The sequence below is a fragment of the Mustela nivalis genome (assembly GCF_964662115.1).
Source record: "Mustela nivalis genome assembly, chromosome: 2".
NCBI classification, from domain to species: domain Eukaryota; kingdom Metazoa; phylum Chordata; class Mammalia; order Carnivora; family Mustelidae; genus Mustela; species Mustela nivalis.
The window spans coordinates 81,918,092-81,934,163 of NC_139021.1; positions in this window are offsets into that span (position 1 = coordinate 81,918,092).

Consider the following 16,072-nt stretch of genomic DNA (forward strand, 5'->3'; position numbering starts at 1 on the left):
ACAGCAAATGACAGTATTTTTCTCAAAATTATTGAGTATTCATGATTTTTCAGAGATTGGACTGGTGTCATCCCATTTAATTCTTTTTTATTTTATTTTATATAGTTATTTGACTGAGAGAGATAGAGCACATGCACACAAGCAGGGGGAGCAGCAGAAGGAGAGGGGGGAAACAGGTTCTCCTGAGCCTGATGCAGGGCTGGATCCCAGGACGCTGAGCCATGATCTGAGCAGAAGGCAGACACTTAACCAATTGAGCCACACAGGCACCTCCATCCTATTTAATTCTAAGACTGTATGAAGTACATACTATTTAACTCCCATTTTATAGGTGAGTGAACTGAGACATGGAGCAATTCAGGAACTCACTCAAAGCCATAATTCACTCAAAGCCATATAGCCCAGAAGAGCTGGATTCCAGATTTTTACTCAGGTAGTAATACCAGGTATCACTCTTAAATACTATGTTATTTAAATATGTAATATGTTAAAAATAAAATGAAATAACAAATTGAGAGACAATATTTTCAATTTATATAACAGAACTATCAGCCTTAGTGCATAAACAGAAACAAAAGATAGGAACAGGCAATTCATGACAAAATTACAAAAGCTAATAACCCTATCAAAAATTTCTACCTAAGTGAGTAAAGAAATTATATATATATATATATGTTGTTGGTTTATAGTGTTGGTATAGATATGAAATATTTTTTAAAAATCACATTCATAAGTGATGAGAACATTACATGTTCCTCATTTTGGGAAGAGATTTGGCCTTAGAAATTGTCTATCTTTTGCCCCAGCAACTTTATAACTTTATAAATTATATTTGTATTTTTATAACTTTGTAAACTTTATAAACTTTTTATAACTTTGTAATTAAGAATTTTATCCCTAGGAAATAACTCTGGATGTGTACTGAGATTATCTACAAGGATCATCATTATAATACTACATCCCCCACCCCTGTTTTATTGAGATATAGTTAACTTACAACACCATACTAGTTTAAGGTGTACAAAACAATGATTTGATATGTGTTCATTTGCAAAATGATTACCATAATAAGGTTGGTTAATATCCATCAACTCAAAAAAATAAATTCATCAACTCACATTGTTATAATTTTATTTTCTTGTGATAAGGCTTTATAAGATTTCCTTTTTTTAGCAACTTTCAAATATGTAATGCCATGTTTTTAACCATAGCCATGATGCTATACATCACCCCAGAAATTATTTAACTTACAGCTGGAAGTTTGTACATTTTGACTACCCTCACCCATTTCCCCCAACCCCATCTCTGACAGCCCCCAATCTGTTATGTTTCTAAGTTAGTTTTTTTTTAGATTCCACATATAAGTGTAATCATACAGTATTTGTCTTTCTCTGTCTGACTTATTTTTTAACATAATGCCCTCAAAGTTCATCCATGCTGTTGCAAATGGCAGGATTTCCTTCTTTTTATGGCTAAATAATATTTCATGTATGTGGCTGCATTAATTTACATTCCCCATAAACAATGCACAGGGTTCCCTTATTTCCAGACCCTCACCCACATAGTCACTCTAGCTGGTGTGAGGTGATAGCTCATTGTGATTTTGCTTTGCATTTCCCTGATGATTAATGCTGTTGACTACTTTATCATGTACCTGCCAGCCATCTGTATGCTTTCTTTGAAAAAGAAAATGTCTATTCAGTTCCTCTGCTCATTTATTAACTGAATAGTTTATTCTTTGGCTATTGAGTTGTATGAACTCTTCATATATTTTGGATATTATCCCTTCATTAAATATGATTTGCAGATATTTTCTCCTATTCCAGAGGTTACTTTTCCATCTCGTTGATGGTTTCCCTTTGCTGTGCACAAGATTTTTAGTTCACTGTCCTTTCATTGATCTATGTTTCTCTTTTTATGCTAATATCATACTCTTGCTTACTAGTGTTTTGTAATATAGTTTGAAATCAGCAAGTGTGATGCCTCGAGCTTTGTTCTTTCTCAAGAGGTTTGACTATCCCAGGTCTTTTATGGTTCCATACAAATTTTAGGACTTTTTTTCTATTCTTGTGAAATATGCCCTTACAATTTTTATAGGGATTGCATTGAATCTATAGATTGTTTTGGACATTATTACAGTATTAATTTTTCTAAGCCATGAGCATGGAATATCTTTCCACTTATTTGTGTCTCCTTCAATTTCTTTCATCTCTTTCTTATAGTTTTCAGTGTATAGATCTTATACTTCCTTGGTTAAATTTATTCCTATGTATTTCATTCTTTTCGACACCATTATAAATAGGATTATTTTCTCAATTTCTCTTACAGTTTCTTGTTAGAGTACAGAAACACAACTGATTTTTACATATTGATTTTGTGTCCTGTAATTTTACTGAATGTGTTCATTAGTTCTAACAATTTTTCAATAGAGTCTTTAGGGTTTTCTGTACATATCATGTTTTCTGTACATATCATGTCATCTGTAAATAGAGACAATTTTACTTCTTCCTTTCCAATGTGGATGATTTTTATTTCCATTTCTTGACTAATTCCTCTGGCTAGGACTTCCAGTGTTGTATTGAATAAAAGTGGCAATAGTGGGCATCCTTGTCTTGCTCCTGATCTTAGGGAAAAAGCCTTCAGTTTTTTGCTGTTGAATAGGATATTATCTGTGTTCTTTCCATGTATGGACTTCATTTTGTAAAGATAGATTCTCTCCTTAAAAGATTATTTTTACTTCTTTGTTTCTAACATTATTATTAAATAACAATATTAGTAAGTATTTTATCAATAGTTATACACACACTATTATACTCAACATTGTGATTAAGCTCTATAGAAGAAAACAAGGCATTATGAGAGAGAATAGGAGCATATAATTTAGAATAGGGTGTATTGGTCAATGATAGTCTTTCAGAGGAAGTGACATTGAAACTGATGCCCAAAAATAAGTAGGAATTAACCAGGTAAAGAGAAAATTGAAAGAGCATCTAGGTATCCTACATAAAGTCTTTAGGATCAGAAAGAATCAGGGATACCATAGAACCTGAAAGAAGTCTACTATGTTTGAGACAAAGTGAACAGTGAAGTCAAGTGAGATTGGAAACAATATACACATTCTTTTTCTAGGGGAAACAATGTTGATCACTACCAGCAAACACACTGTTCATTATATTCTATTTGTTTCTTTGAAAGTCTTCATAATGTATATTTTTAAAATAAAAATAATAAACAATAAATCCGTGAGAGCTAAAAGAATGGCCATATAGGAAAAATGTGATATTATTGGAATTAAATTTCCAGAAACTTTGAAAGAAGTGCACCTACAAAAAAAATCTAAGCAGGAGAGTTAGAAAGCTCTGAAGTTAAGCAAGTAATTGATCTTTTTTTTTTATTTGATGAAAAATTTATACACAGTACACAAATCTTCAATGTATGTTTGTTGAGTTTTGACAAATATGTGAACCCAACCTCCTATCAAGATAAGGAACATCACTATCTTTCTTCCATCCAATTCTCTCCTGCATTGCATAAAAGCAATCTGGTCTGATTTTTCTACTATACAGTAGTTTTAGCTGTTCTGGAATTTCATAGAAATGAAATCATGATTATGTACTCTTTCATGCAAGGCTTCCTTCATTCTGCATAACTTTTTCCATTTCATCCATGTTGTTGTATATATCAATAGTTTATCCCTTTTACCACTGGGGAGTAATCCATTGTGTAGATATGCAACAACTTGTTCATCCAGTCTCTGACTGAGCCGCTTCCACTTGGGAGCCATTACTTACAAAAATGGCTGAAGATATATTTGTATAAATATTTTTGTTGACATGTGTTTTCACTTCTCTTGGAGCAATACCTAGAAGGGAATTATTGGGTCCTAAGGTGAGAAACAACTAGAACTTTTCCAATGTAATTATATCATGTACATTCCCATGCTATATTCTTGTTGCTTCCCAACTTTGTCAACATTTGGCATTGTCAGTCTTTTTAATTTTAGCCCTTCTGGTAAATGTGTACTGCTATGGAAGTAGCTACTTTTAATGTTTTTATACATAGTGAGACTTTTCTCATGCTAAATATTGTTCTAAGGCATGATTTTTGTTGACCACATACTGTTATTAGTACTAATGCCCTGTAATTCATTTAGTCACTTCCCCTGTTATCTCCTTTACAGATAAGTAGATAAGAAAATATATCTGGACAGTGAGAGCAACCTTGAATGGAAGGGAGGGTTTTGAATGATGAAAGCAGAAATAAGACTTCAGCATTTGTTAAGAAACTTTTTTCTGACAACTAAATATAATATTTTCTATAAAATGTAATGTTAGCCTCTCCAGAATGGGGATGACTTAAGCTATATTGTCAAGATCACACAATGAATGTGACCCATCCAGGGCCAGGAGCGAGCGGGAGCAGTTGCTGGGCTATCTAGTAGCAAAGAAGTCAGTGATGTTAAATGATGGTTTTTGTACTGGAGTCCCTATGTACATAAAAGCTAAAAACAAAGTCTCCAGAAAAAGACCGATTACTAATCCTAAAATCGTAGGGGATGAAAGAAACAATGTGTAGATTATTTTTTTCCAGATTTATTGAGATATAATTGACATATAATTTTGTGTGCATGTAAGACATACATTTTGATTATTTTTGAACAAAATGCCCCATCATTGCCATATCTTTCACCAGAAAGCAACTTTATATTTTTTAAATGATAAGAGCAAGTACTTTAATAGCACAAGGACAATTTATTGGACTATGGCTAGTTGTTTCTTCATTACTCCAGACACTGAGAGAATATAGCAACCATTAAGCCTTACAGAGTACAAATTACTTATTTCAACAGAAATGAATAGAACCCCCTCAAATTTGTGAGCATGTGTGTGTGCCTGCTTTTAGTTCAAATAATGGAGAATTTTGTTTTGAGAATGAACGATCAAAAAAACTAACTGCATTGCCAGAAGAATATTAAGGATATTTGGCAAGTTCCTCATTTCATTTAGTGAAAGAGCACTACAACTTCTTGCAAGGCAGCTTTACGAGTTCCAGAATATTTGTGGGTGGATTCTGTCCCAGTTCACTGTCTCCACCAGAGAGAATACAGAACAAAATCTAACATTCATCCAGCACCTGCATGTGCCAGGTTCTGCTTGACGGCTTTGCATGCACTTTATCACACTTAAAAAATATTTGGCTTAGGGACACCTGGTTGGCTCAGTCTGCTAAGAGTCAGCCTTTGGCTCAGGTCATGATCCCAAGGTCCTGGGATTGAGCCCCATGTTGGGCTCCCTGCTCAGCAGGGAGTCTGCTTCTCCCTTTGTCTCTGCCTTTCCCCATGCTTATTCTCTGTCTGTCTTCTCTCTCTCTCTCAAATAAGTAAAATCTTAAAGAAGAAATGTGTGACTTATAAAGAATAAGTAATTTTTAAAGCAATAAATAGCTAATAAGTGCCAGAGCAAAGTTTTAAACCAAAGATTAAAATCTGATTATAGATCTGAAGTTCTTACCATCAGGATATACTCATCTCCTTGTTATCAGTTACTAGCAGAATAGAAAACACAATCAGTGATTCACTGTTATGAGATTATGTTATTAATAAACCAGTACTGCCTTCACTAGTTATATCTTATTCGACATATTTTTGTGTACCTGCCTTTTGTAGCACTCATCACACCTATGGTTGCTTGTGTAACTAAAATCTATCCTCCTAGCTAGACTGCATGCTCCAGCAGGACAGGACACATTTTTCTTTTCAATTGTTTCCTGTTTCATGCTCCAGGCTTAGTACATTACTGAACACAGAATATGCACACAATAAATATTTAAGTTGGGCAGAGTTGAGCAGAACTGAGCTGAAGTTACAGTCTTTCAGTCTTCAAAGAACCAAACCAATGGTTCTCAATTTCAGGTGCCTGTTGGTATCTTCTGGGGAACATTAAAAACTACTAATTCCTGGGCCCTACCCTGACAGAACTCTGCTTTCATCAGTGTGGTGTTCATTCTAGTTGTTGCTACCATTTGTTAGTCTAGCAAATAAAGATGTACATAGTCTTGCCACAGAACCCAGCAGGTGTAAGATATGGAAAAATTGTGGCCTGGGCATTGGAGCTGAACTTATCTCTCATTTAGCCATACATGCATAACATGAATAACTAACAATTCACACTTCATGTAATTCAAAAGTAATCTTCGCAGGGAAGTCTTTTTGACTCCTCTTAAAGAATTCTGACATTATTTTTTTCTTTTGGTCTGCTTTTCTCTAGAATAATATCACCAAATATGATAACAGCCCTTTTGCTGACCTTGACGTGAATATTTGTGTGGCTTCTTTCAGAAGGAGAGAGAAAGCAAATGAAGTTCAGATGGAAACTGAGAGGAAACACCTACAGCTGAAGCCTCAAATATGGAAATGAAATGAAATGTACAAGGATAGACTACCTAGAACTCCTTCCAATGCAAAAGCATTCTCGTCCACCAACAGTTCCTGAGGTCTTCGAGAGTGCCAAATTTATTCCCAGGACATGGTCAGCACACTGATGATTCTTCTAGGCATTCAAACTATGTATGCCGTTTCTCCTCTCATTTTTCACTTTAGTACCTGAGGTTATCACAGTCATGCCAATAAGCTCAGTGAATATAACATATTTACAAAAACATTAATGCAAATTGACCCAAGTTTAATTTTTAGATAGACAATATCTGATACCTTTAGAAAAGGGGTAATTAAAAATAATTGCCTTGTAAATCAGTGTTTTAGGCTGATAATTTTTCAAATCAGATTTAAAGAAACATACTAGTTTTATAATAAAAAAAAATACAGTTTACCTCACAAAGTGAAGGCTTATTTGCGTTGCCTATTAATTCCGACTGGAGTTGGATGATCATAACAAGGTCCTTAGTGGGACTGAATATGCTTATTTGTTAATATAAACTTGTAACTAATCACATTTGTTTGCATCTGGATGTGCTGAACAACCCCTAAGTTCTTTACTCCATAAGGAAACAGGTGTACCTTCGATAGCTATATACTACTGGTTTGGGAAGGAAAATTATCTTCATAATTAAGTCAATAAGGTATTCTCAACACTGATGTATTTGAATATATGATATGAACTCCCTCTTTTAAAAAAGTCTATACTTACTTGAATGTGCAGCTCACATACCAGTCATTTGGCAAACATTCTTTTTGTAAAGGATTTTATTCATTTATTTGACAGCGAGAGAGAGAGAGCTCAAGCAGAAGGAGTGGCAGGCAGAAGGAGAAGGAAAAGCAGGCCCACAAGGAGCTGGATGCAAGGCTCCATCCCAGGACCCTGAGATCATGACCTGAGCTGAAGACAGACACTTAACAGACTGAGCCACCCAGCTGCCCCAATTTGGCAAAAATTCTTAACACCATCTGGGTTTGGAATGGTTCTTGAACCATAACCACTAAACATCAATCTAGCTTGGCCTCTACAAGGTTCAAGAGCTAGTCGGTCATGTTAAAACCAAAACATAAAATTTCAAATAAATTAAAGTATATATTCTGTTAACTGAAGAGGGAGGATTCAATATATAAGATTTATCCCATTATATGTGACATAATATTTCTACATTTATACAAAGAAAGCAGTTTGACTTGATATGAACAAACTAGAGAAAAATTTGGGGACTAACAGAGAACTAAAACATTCCAAAATACAGTATTTTTAAGAGAATGAATTCACTTTTAACTATCTTTTAACTTGTAATTATCTTTCAATTATCTTACAATTTTGACACCTCTCTGCCTTCTTAAACCAATAATTCAAAGAATTACTTAACCTTTCTTTATGTCTCAGGGGCATTCACATGCTTTCTCTAACCAGGTTGACACTCAGCAGTGACTTTGGAGGGGCCTTTTATCTCTAAATAGACTGGTCCACACGTCCTCACTGAGATATCAGAAGATCTACATGTCAGCTTTGACTGCATTCAGACATGAATGTATCCTGCTTCTAAGTTGGGCCTAAGGAGAATCTTTTATTCATTCACTGATGCATTCAGGCAACTCATATTTCCTGTGTGTCTACTATGTGTGGCACTAGAAAGGATAGCAAGTAAGATAGTCAGTAAATAAGGTAGAAGACCTATGCGACAGCTCTATGTGACCTATTGGCCACATAGAGCCTTTGGTTTGTTTGGGTTTTGACTATTTCCCAATTAATGTTGGAATTTCACTCAACTTCTCATTTAACAGATTTATAGTATTTTGAAACAGCATAGTCCACTCCTCTGTTATTTTTCATTTGTATTTCTGCATCACGGGTAAAGTGTTAACAAAACCTTTTGCAGGACACCTGGGTGGCTCAGTTGGTTAAGCAGCTGCCTTCAGCTCAGGTCATGATCCCAGCGTCCAGGGATCGAGTCCCACATCGGGCTCCTTGCTCTGCAGGGAGCCTGCTTCTCCCTCTGACTCTGCCTGCCACTCTGTCTGCCTGTGCTCACTCTCGCTCTGACAAATAAATAAATAAATAAAATCTTTAAAAAAAAAAAAACTTTTGCTTTTCTGCAAGAGAATTTTCTCTTAGGTTAACTTCCTATAGCTCTGTTCTCCTAGCAACCTGGTAAAAGCCAAATGTCAAATATGTTTCTAAGCAACGCTGCTTACGGTTAAAAAAAAAAAAAGAAAGAATGAAAAGAAAAAAGAAAAAAGGATCACCAATTGGTAACTCTCATCAGACCAAGAGAAATTATAAATGAATTATAAACTCTTGATGGGGAGGAGCACCATTCACTGGGCTTCCTGGAGCTAGAGGATTCTGGTAACTGGGTTCGCAGAATTTATGCCCATGAAGTTGTGGGTCTATGGAGCATGAGACTTTAATGTCTGGCAGATCCTGCACTTGCCCTGTGTGAATCTCCTAACATCAGAGCTGGATCTGACGAGAAGTTTTCTGGACATGTGTGTTGAATTCTGTAAGGCCTACCCCCATACAAATCAGGGGAGTGTCTGCCACTGCCCCCTGGCCCCTGAAGCTCCTTTCATACCCTCTGGGTAGACTCTCGCCATGCCTGTCTTCTGAGTCTGAATGTTGAGTTGAACCTAACAAGACTCCCTCGTGGGCATTGAACTTTTCCTTCCCGTTTCAGCAACTTTTAGAATATGTAAGAGTGTCCATGTAACTCTTCCAGATCTTCACAGAGTCATGAAATCTGTCCAATCAAAGCTACAAAACTGAACAGATTGTGTCTAAAATTTGGTCACATCTATTCTTTTCTTCCACCAAGTCTTCAAAAAGCAGACCAGTTACTATAACACTTCCCATGTGAGGTCCTACCTTGTGTGATCACAGTACTTAAAGTACTTCTAGGCATGTTGTTTTGGAGAAGAGAAGATTCATTGGTAGTTACTCTCCTTCCACAAGTATTCCTAATCAAATGCAGTTAAGAATAGTCCAAAATGTTAACATGTGGAGACAGTATTTAATAATGAATTAGCCATTTTAAAACCAAATACTTGAAAAAAATTTAAAAAGCTGAGGAGATAGGAGTCGTTTTTGATGATGCTGAGAGACAACTAGAATCTTCTATGGGTTTTAGGAAATAAGAGCACTTTCTCTTGCAAAAGTTCTTTTTCTAAAGTAAGCCGTTCCTTTCCTTGATACTGGAAAAGACACAGATTTTGGCTTAACATAAGAAGGAACTCAGGATGCCTGGGTGGCTCAGTCATAAGCAACTGCCTTCAGCTCAGGTCACGATTCCCGCTGTCCTGGGATTGAGTCCCACATCAGGCTCCCTGCTCAGGAGGGAGCCTGTTTCTTCCTCTGCCTGCCCTGCCTGCCACTCTTCCTGCTTGTTCTTTCTCTCTCTGACAAATAAATAAATAAAAATTTTTAAAAAAGGAAATAATTAATACCAACAGTGGCCTGAGATCAAGTGACTCTTGAGTTTGACTCTTGAAAATGGACCTTTCTATTTCTGAAAATCAAGGGTTAATGACTAAACTATCTGGGTCCCTTCCTATCCTGAAAATCTCTATTTAGGGTTTATTTTTGCAATAAATCTGTATTAAAGAACTACATGTAAAGTATAATATTTGTGGAATTACTGAGTGTACTTTTGACTCATAAACAGAACTCAGTAAGAGAAAAAGGAAATAGGAGAGTCTGGGGTCACTTTGCAAATTTGATAGAACAATGAAAAGTAAGCAGAAAAGCCAGAAATAAAATAGAGAATATCTTATTTTAGAAGAATTACACCTTAGGGTGGAACGTGCTTTTTCTGGAAGGAATATTAGAAACTTCTCAGAATGAGGAATGATCTCCCACCATGAGCCAAGAGGCAAGATGGAGAATAGCAGGCTCTTCAAGCAAGGCTCTCAACTGGCTGTTGGGTCACTTGGGTATGCAAGCTTCGCTTTAGGTCTGAATTGTCTAGGACATTAGGGTTCTTGAGACATGATGTGGAGAAAGAAAATTGTAATAAGCTAACTAAAGAGTGGAGGAACTTTCAGGGTGGGGACAAACTCCTGAATGGAAAATGTTATTGTGCTTCTCCCATATGTTGTGAGATAAAGCATATTTTTCCCATCCATTCATACCACGCTTCACTTAGCCCCCAAGGAACTGGATCTGTCTTCGATAACACTATTAACATAAAATGCTAAGTAGGGTCTTCAGGTGCATTCAGAATGGAAGCAGAGTTGGCCCAGAAAAGTCCTACATATTTGGGTCACAGGGATGACAAGAAAAAAAGAATATATATACATATATATGTATATATATATATATATATATATATATATATATTCTCTCTCTCTCTCTTTATATATATATATACAAAGAAAACAGTGAGGAAAATACACCATCTCTCCTTAAACAAACAAACTCTCTCTCTCTCTCTCTCTCTCTATATATATATATATATATAAACAAAAAAACAAAGAAAACAGTGAGGAAAATACACCATCTCTCCTTAAAATGAAAAGATGTGTCCAGCAATCATCCCAGACTCAGGAGCAGGAAGCAGGCTCCTGGATACCATGGTCTCAGGAGCTTCAAGGCGCTTCAGTGAAGACGGGTCCTGGTGTGAGGACCAGGGAGCTGTGTGAGGCTGGGACAGAGGGTGCAGGGCCCTGCAGAAAGTAAAATGTGGGGATCTCTTTTCAAAAAGCAGGGAAAAGTGATCATTCTGACACATGGACAAACCTATAAATTTTTTTTAATTTCTTTCCTAGTTTATATAATACAATAAATAATATGTATGTTATGATAACTTTATTGATTAGAAGATTTTCCTGGCTCAATTTTTTGCAGATTCATTTCTTAAACTACCAAAATCCATATTTTTGTAACTTCATTTTCAATCAGTAGAATCGCTCTAGGCAAATAAAAGACCGCAGATAATATTTTTAACTTTGAAAAGGAACTTTCTGCTGATGAAATTGTTGCTAGAACTTATGAAAGTATATCATGGACTATAACACTATGATAATTTTTTTTTCAATAAGACACATTCCTGGTAAATTATTTTGAAACATAAATGTTACTACATCTAGAGTTGATCAATCTCATGGAACTTTTCTAAAAATATTAACTCCTAATACAATCCAGATGCATGTGAAGTTTATATTTAATTTTAAATGCAAATGTGTACAATGGCATTTTAATGTTTTCTCTGACATTTCCTGTAACTTGTGGATGTTGTACAAAGAACCAAGATGTACTTCATGGTTTGTTCATAATTCAAAATGCCTGTTGATGCCTTCTGTCGCTGTATCTTCAATTACAAGAGAAAAAGTAATTTTGAAGTTGTTTTCCTTACTAGTAATTGGTTCATATGAAATTGCAACTGAAAGGTATTTTTTTCCATCCTATGCAAGAAACCTTAAATTTAATTTCTAAGGGCACCTGGGTGGTTCACTCGACTAAATGTCTGTCTACAGCACTGGTCGTGATCCCAGCCAGGGTCCTGGGATCAAGCCCCAAGTGGGGCTCCCTGCTCAACTGGGACCCTGCTTCGCCCTCTCCCTCTGCCTGCTGCTCTCCCTGCTTGTGTGCTCTCAAATAAATAAATAAAATATTTTTTAAAAAATTAATTTTTATTTCTGAGTCTGTGAATGTTTGCTTGGCAACATACAGCAGTTTTCACAACCAGAAATTCTAAATCCTTGAGGAATTGTAATAACTCTTTGCTGTGCTTTATTACAATGTCATGTATGCTTTGATTTTGCGATGACTTATCGACACAGTTTACCGCCAGGGACCTAGCCATTTCTGTGCTGGTGCTCAGATGGGAGATTTAATATTTGTGCAGATGCCTCAGGGCCAGGCTATGGGGACAATGAGCAAGACTGCCTTCAACCCCTGATCTTGACACTGCTCCCCACGTGGGACTTTCTGTCTCTTGCGTCTATCACCACCGCCAACTCCCTGGCTGCTGCGGCTGCCACTGACTGAGGGCCAGTTTCAAGCGTAGCCACCTCCTGGGGCTGGTGGTACCCCAGACTACCCCAAGGCACACACATACACGCAGAGCCCACTGTTGTATGTGCGCCCTCTACCCCGTACGTGGGTGGCTGAGGACCACGACGCCATATGCACACGGCCACGCAGCTTACTGTCCCTACTCACGCACACGCTGCAGGGGGCTACCAGTTTCAATTTATAAAAGTCAAGTTCAAAGACAAATGGTGACGAATTTTAAGATAGCAAAAGCAGACACAACACTGAGTAGAAGGTTCTCCGTAGTGCGAGACCTTCAGTAGGTTTACATATTGAAGGTCCTTAAAGTGGTCCCTGTGCCTGTGTGTCACACACGATGCTGGATCTCCTATGAGAGAGACTACAAGCCGGCTGGTTCAGATTCAATCCCCAACTTACCCACTAGTTGACCTTCACCAAGGTCGCTCAGCCCTGGTTAATCTAACCTGTAAAATGAGAGGAATAACATGCCACGAGTCAGAGAAGTGAGGACGTGATGGATGTGGGGTGGAGTTGGGGGGTGGAAGGATTGCTGCACAATAACCCACACAGAGCTCTTAGCACAGTGCTGGCATAGAGCAAATAATAAATTAAAGCTCTGGGGCTGCCTGGGTGGCTCAGTGGGTTAAGCCTTTGCCTTCAGCTCAGGTCATGATCTCAGCGAGCCTGCTTCCCGCGCCCCCGCTCTCTGCCTGCTTGTGATCGATCTCTCTCTCTCTCTCTCTCTCTCTCTGTGTCAAATAAATAAATAAAATCTTTAAAATAAATAAATAAAAGCTCTCGATATTTTATTGCCTATGATTAGGAGAAGGGGAGCATCGCAGCCAAGGTCGTGGCCCTGATTTGAATGCGTTCCTGGTGCCACCAATTCCTAACCATGACCCCGGGCAAGTTGATCTGTTTGTGCCCAGGTTTCTCATCTGTAATAAAACACATTGATGAATACAGGCAATGAACTTAGAAAAGTGCATGGCACACTGCAAATACTTGGTACTGGCTATTCATATATGTCAGTATCATAATGTATTCTCAGTGTATATTGTGATGCTCATCTTACAGATAAGAAACCAAAGCTCTGAAAGGTCAAGTAGCAGCTTATCTGGCATCACACAGACAATAAGGGGTAGAACCAGCTCTCAGACACACGCTACTCCACCACACCCATCCCTTGAGCCCAGACTCACACCCACTAGCTATTCCCCCAAATAGAAGACATTCAAAGCAAAGCTGGTATAGTTGACTGGGCACTGAGAGTACCACAGTGCCAGAGTTACTTCTGCAAAACCACAGTAGAAAACTTCTGGGTTTAACTGATTTCCAAACCCTTCCTGCGCTAACATCCAATAAATCCAAATAAAAATATTTGATCTTTTCTCCGTTTGAGTTTCACTCACTGGTGGCTTCCACGGTGTACACCTGAACTACCCTCGACAGTGAGGATCCTGTCCTAAACCCTGGAGCAGATCAGCAAATGCTGACCACACACTCTTACCACCGGATAGTATCAGCTCTGACTGCAAGCTAGCTGTCTCAATTACCCACCCCCGCCCCAACTTCTGCTGAGCCAGGGGCCAGTGCAATTTTTACCACACTTCCCCATCCATCCCTGGAGGCCCTCTCCTCCGGCTCAGCCCTGTGGGCATACCAGACACGCTGGCCTCCAGCCTCGCCCCAGCAGGGGGAAGCGGGCGACTGGCTGGGAGCAGAAAGGGGACAAAGAAAGACCTCCCACAGTGGAAGACAAGTCAGGTGCAGGGACTGCTGATCTGCACAGGGGACAGGTACTTGTCCCTCCCAGGGTGAGGGCTCCCCACAGGCAAACCAAAACCTTCTGTTTCTCCAGAAGGTTTTATTTACTACTGTCATTCTTCAAACTGTGAAGATCCCTCCAGCATAGGATGTGCAAAACCCACAATCATGAATTTGATTATATGGAAGCTCTTTGTGAACTGCTCTCTTAAAGACTATGAGTCTACAGTCAAACTTATTTTCTCAAGATTTTATTTATTTATTTATTTGAGAGAGAGTGAGAGAGTGAGCAAGCAAGAGCACAAGCAGGGGAGCTGCAGAGGGAGAAGGAGAAGCAGACTTCCTGCTGTACAGGGAGCCCCAAGTGGGGCTGGACCCCAGGACCCTGCGATCATGAACTGAGCTACCCAGGCGCCCCCACTGTTAAACTTCTGAGGAATCAGAAAGAGATTGCCTGTTTTGGCACAGGACTCTCCTACTGCATGTGCGGGGCTCACCTGGGAGCACTGCAGGGGTGGGTGAGGCGAGTGGGAGGATCTGCTGGGGTAGGAAGGGAAGAGTGGGAATGGGCATGTGCAAACTGGGGCGTGTGCTTTGGTGCAGGTGCAGGAACAGGCACCCCATGCTAACGGTGGGAGCAACCCTGAGCCTCCTCCTGCGGGCGCTGTGCACTGCACCCATGCACAGCTCTGGAAGCTTCACAGCGTCCTCACCAAGCACGAGCCTTTGCAATTTGTCAAGAAAATCCTCACGTGGACCTGGAATTTTTAAAAGCCCACTTTGGCCCTGCCAGAATGAGAGGTGCTGCAAGAAACCCAGCCCAAGTGAAAGCTTGTTGCATATGACTGGACTCACAATTACACCTATTTGGCAGGGGCTGCCCCTGCCCAAAGGGCTGCAGGACATGAAGTCTTAACAAAGTGGAACTACCTAAGAATGCTCAGTGGCACAACCAAGCTGCATTTTCTGCCCAGGCTCAGGCTGAAAGATATTCTACACGACAAACTATTCACCTAAACACCTAAATACCATCACCATTATTGGCAATAATAGGAGGTTGGTAAAATCAGGGAATACTTCATATAAAATAGTTGCCATGATTTCAAGTTGGTGAAAGAAGCACAATGTCTTTTGGTTTAAGTAAACTTCCTGTTGAACTACAACCTATACTAAGTCAAGTTCACCAAGTATGTACAGCTGGATCAGTTTCTCCATAGGGAACACACCTGTGGTCACCTCTGCCCAGATCTACTTGGGTCAGTCTTTTGCTCCACATTATGTCGGTGAATTTTTTCCACAAATTGTGTTCAGTCTTTTTCATTATCATATAATATACTGCTGTATGAATAGGCCACAAGTGATCGGGATATTTGGGCCATTATAAATAATGCTTAAATAAGCACTTGGTATAGGTTATAGAATGAGGTTAACAAATCACCAAGCACTCTTTCAACTCAAAACTAATTTCTAACCCTAGCAATTTATATTTGATAACTGGATATGCTGTTTACTTTATTCTAGCTAGATGAAGCAAGTTTCAAAAGTTTTACAAATTGGTAACTATTAATTGCAACATCTATTACTAACATGATAAAATGCTAAAATGGTCATTATCAAGGCAATAGAAAGGGCAATAAAAAAATTTTAAAGAAAGAAAACTTGTTCTATGTCAATGGTCTTCTAACTTGTCTGAAGAGTGCCTAAAACTTTTGTAGTGATATATCTTTTCTCATACATGTTTAATTTGTCATCTATAATTTTTTATATTTTTAAAATTATAAATGTAAGCAATTGAAAAGGTGCAATTTCTTATGTACTGTGTATTTCATGTACTTAAAGTATATTTTTCATGATACCTTGAAGATGTAGAGTGA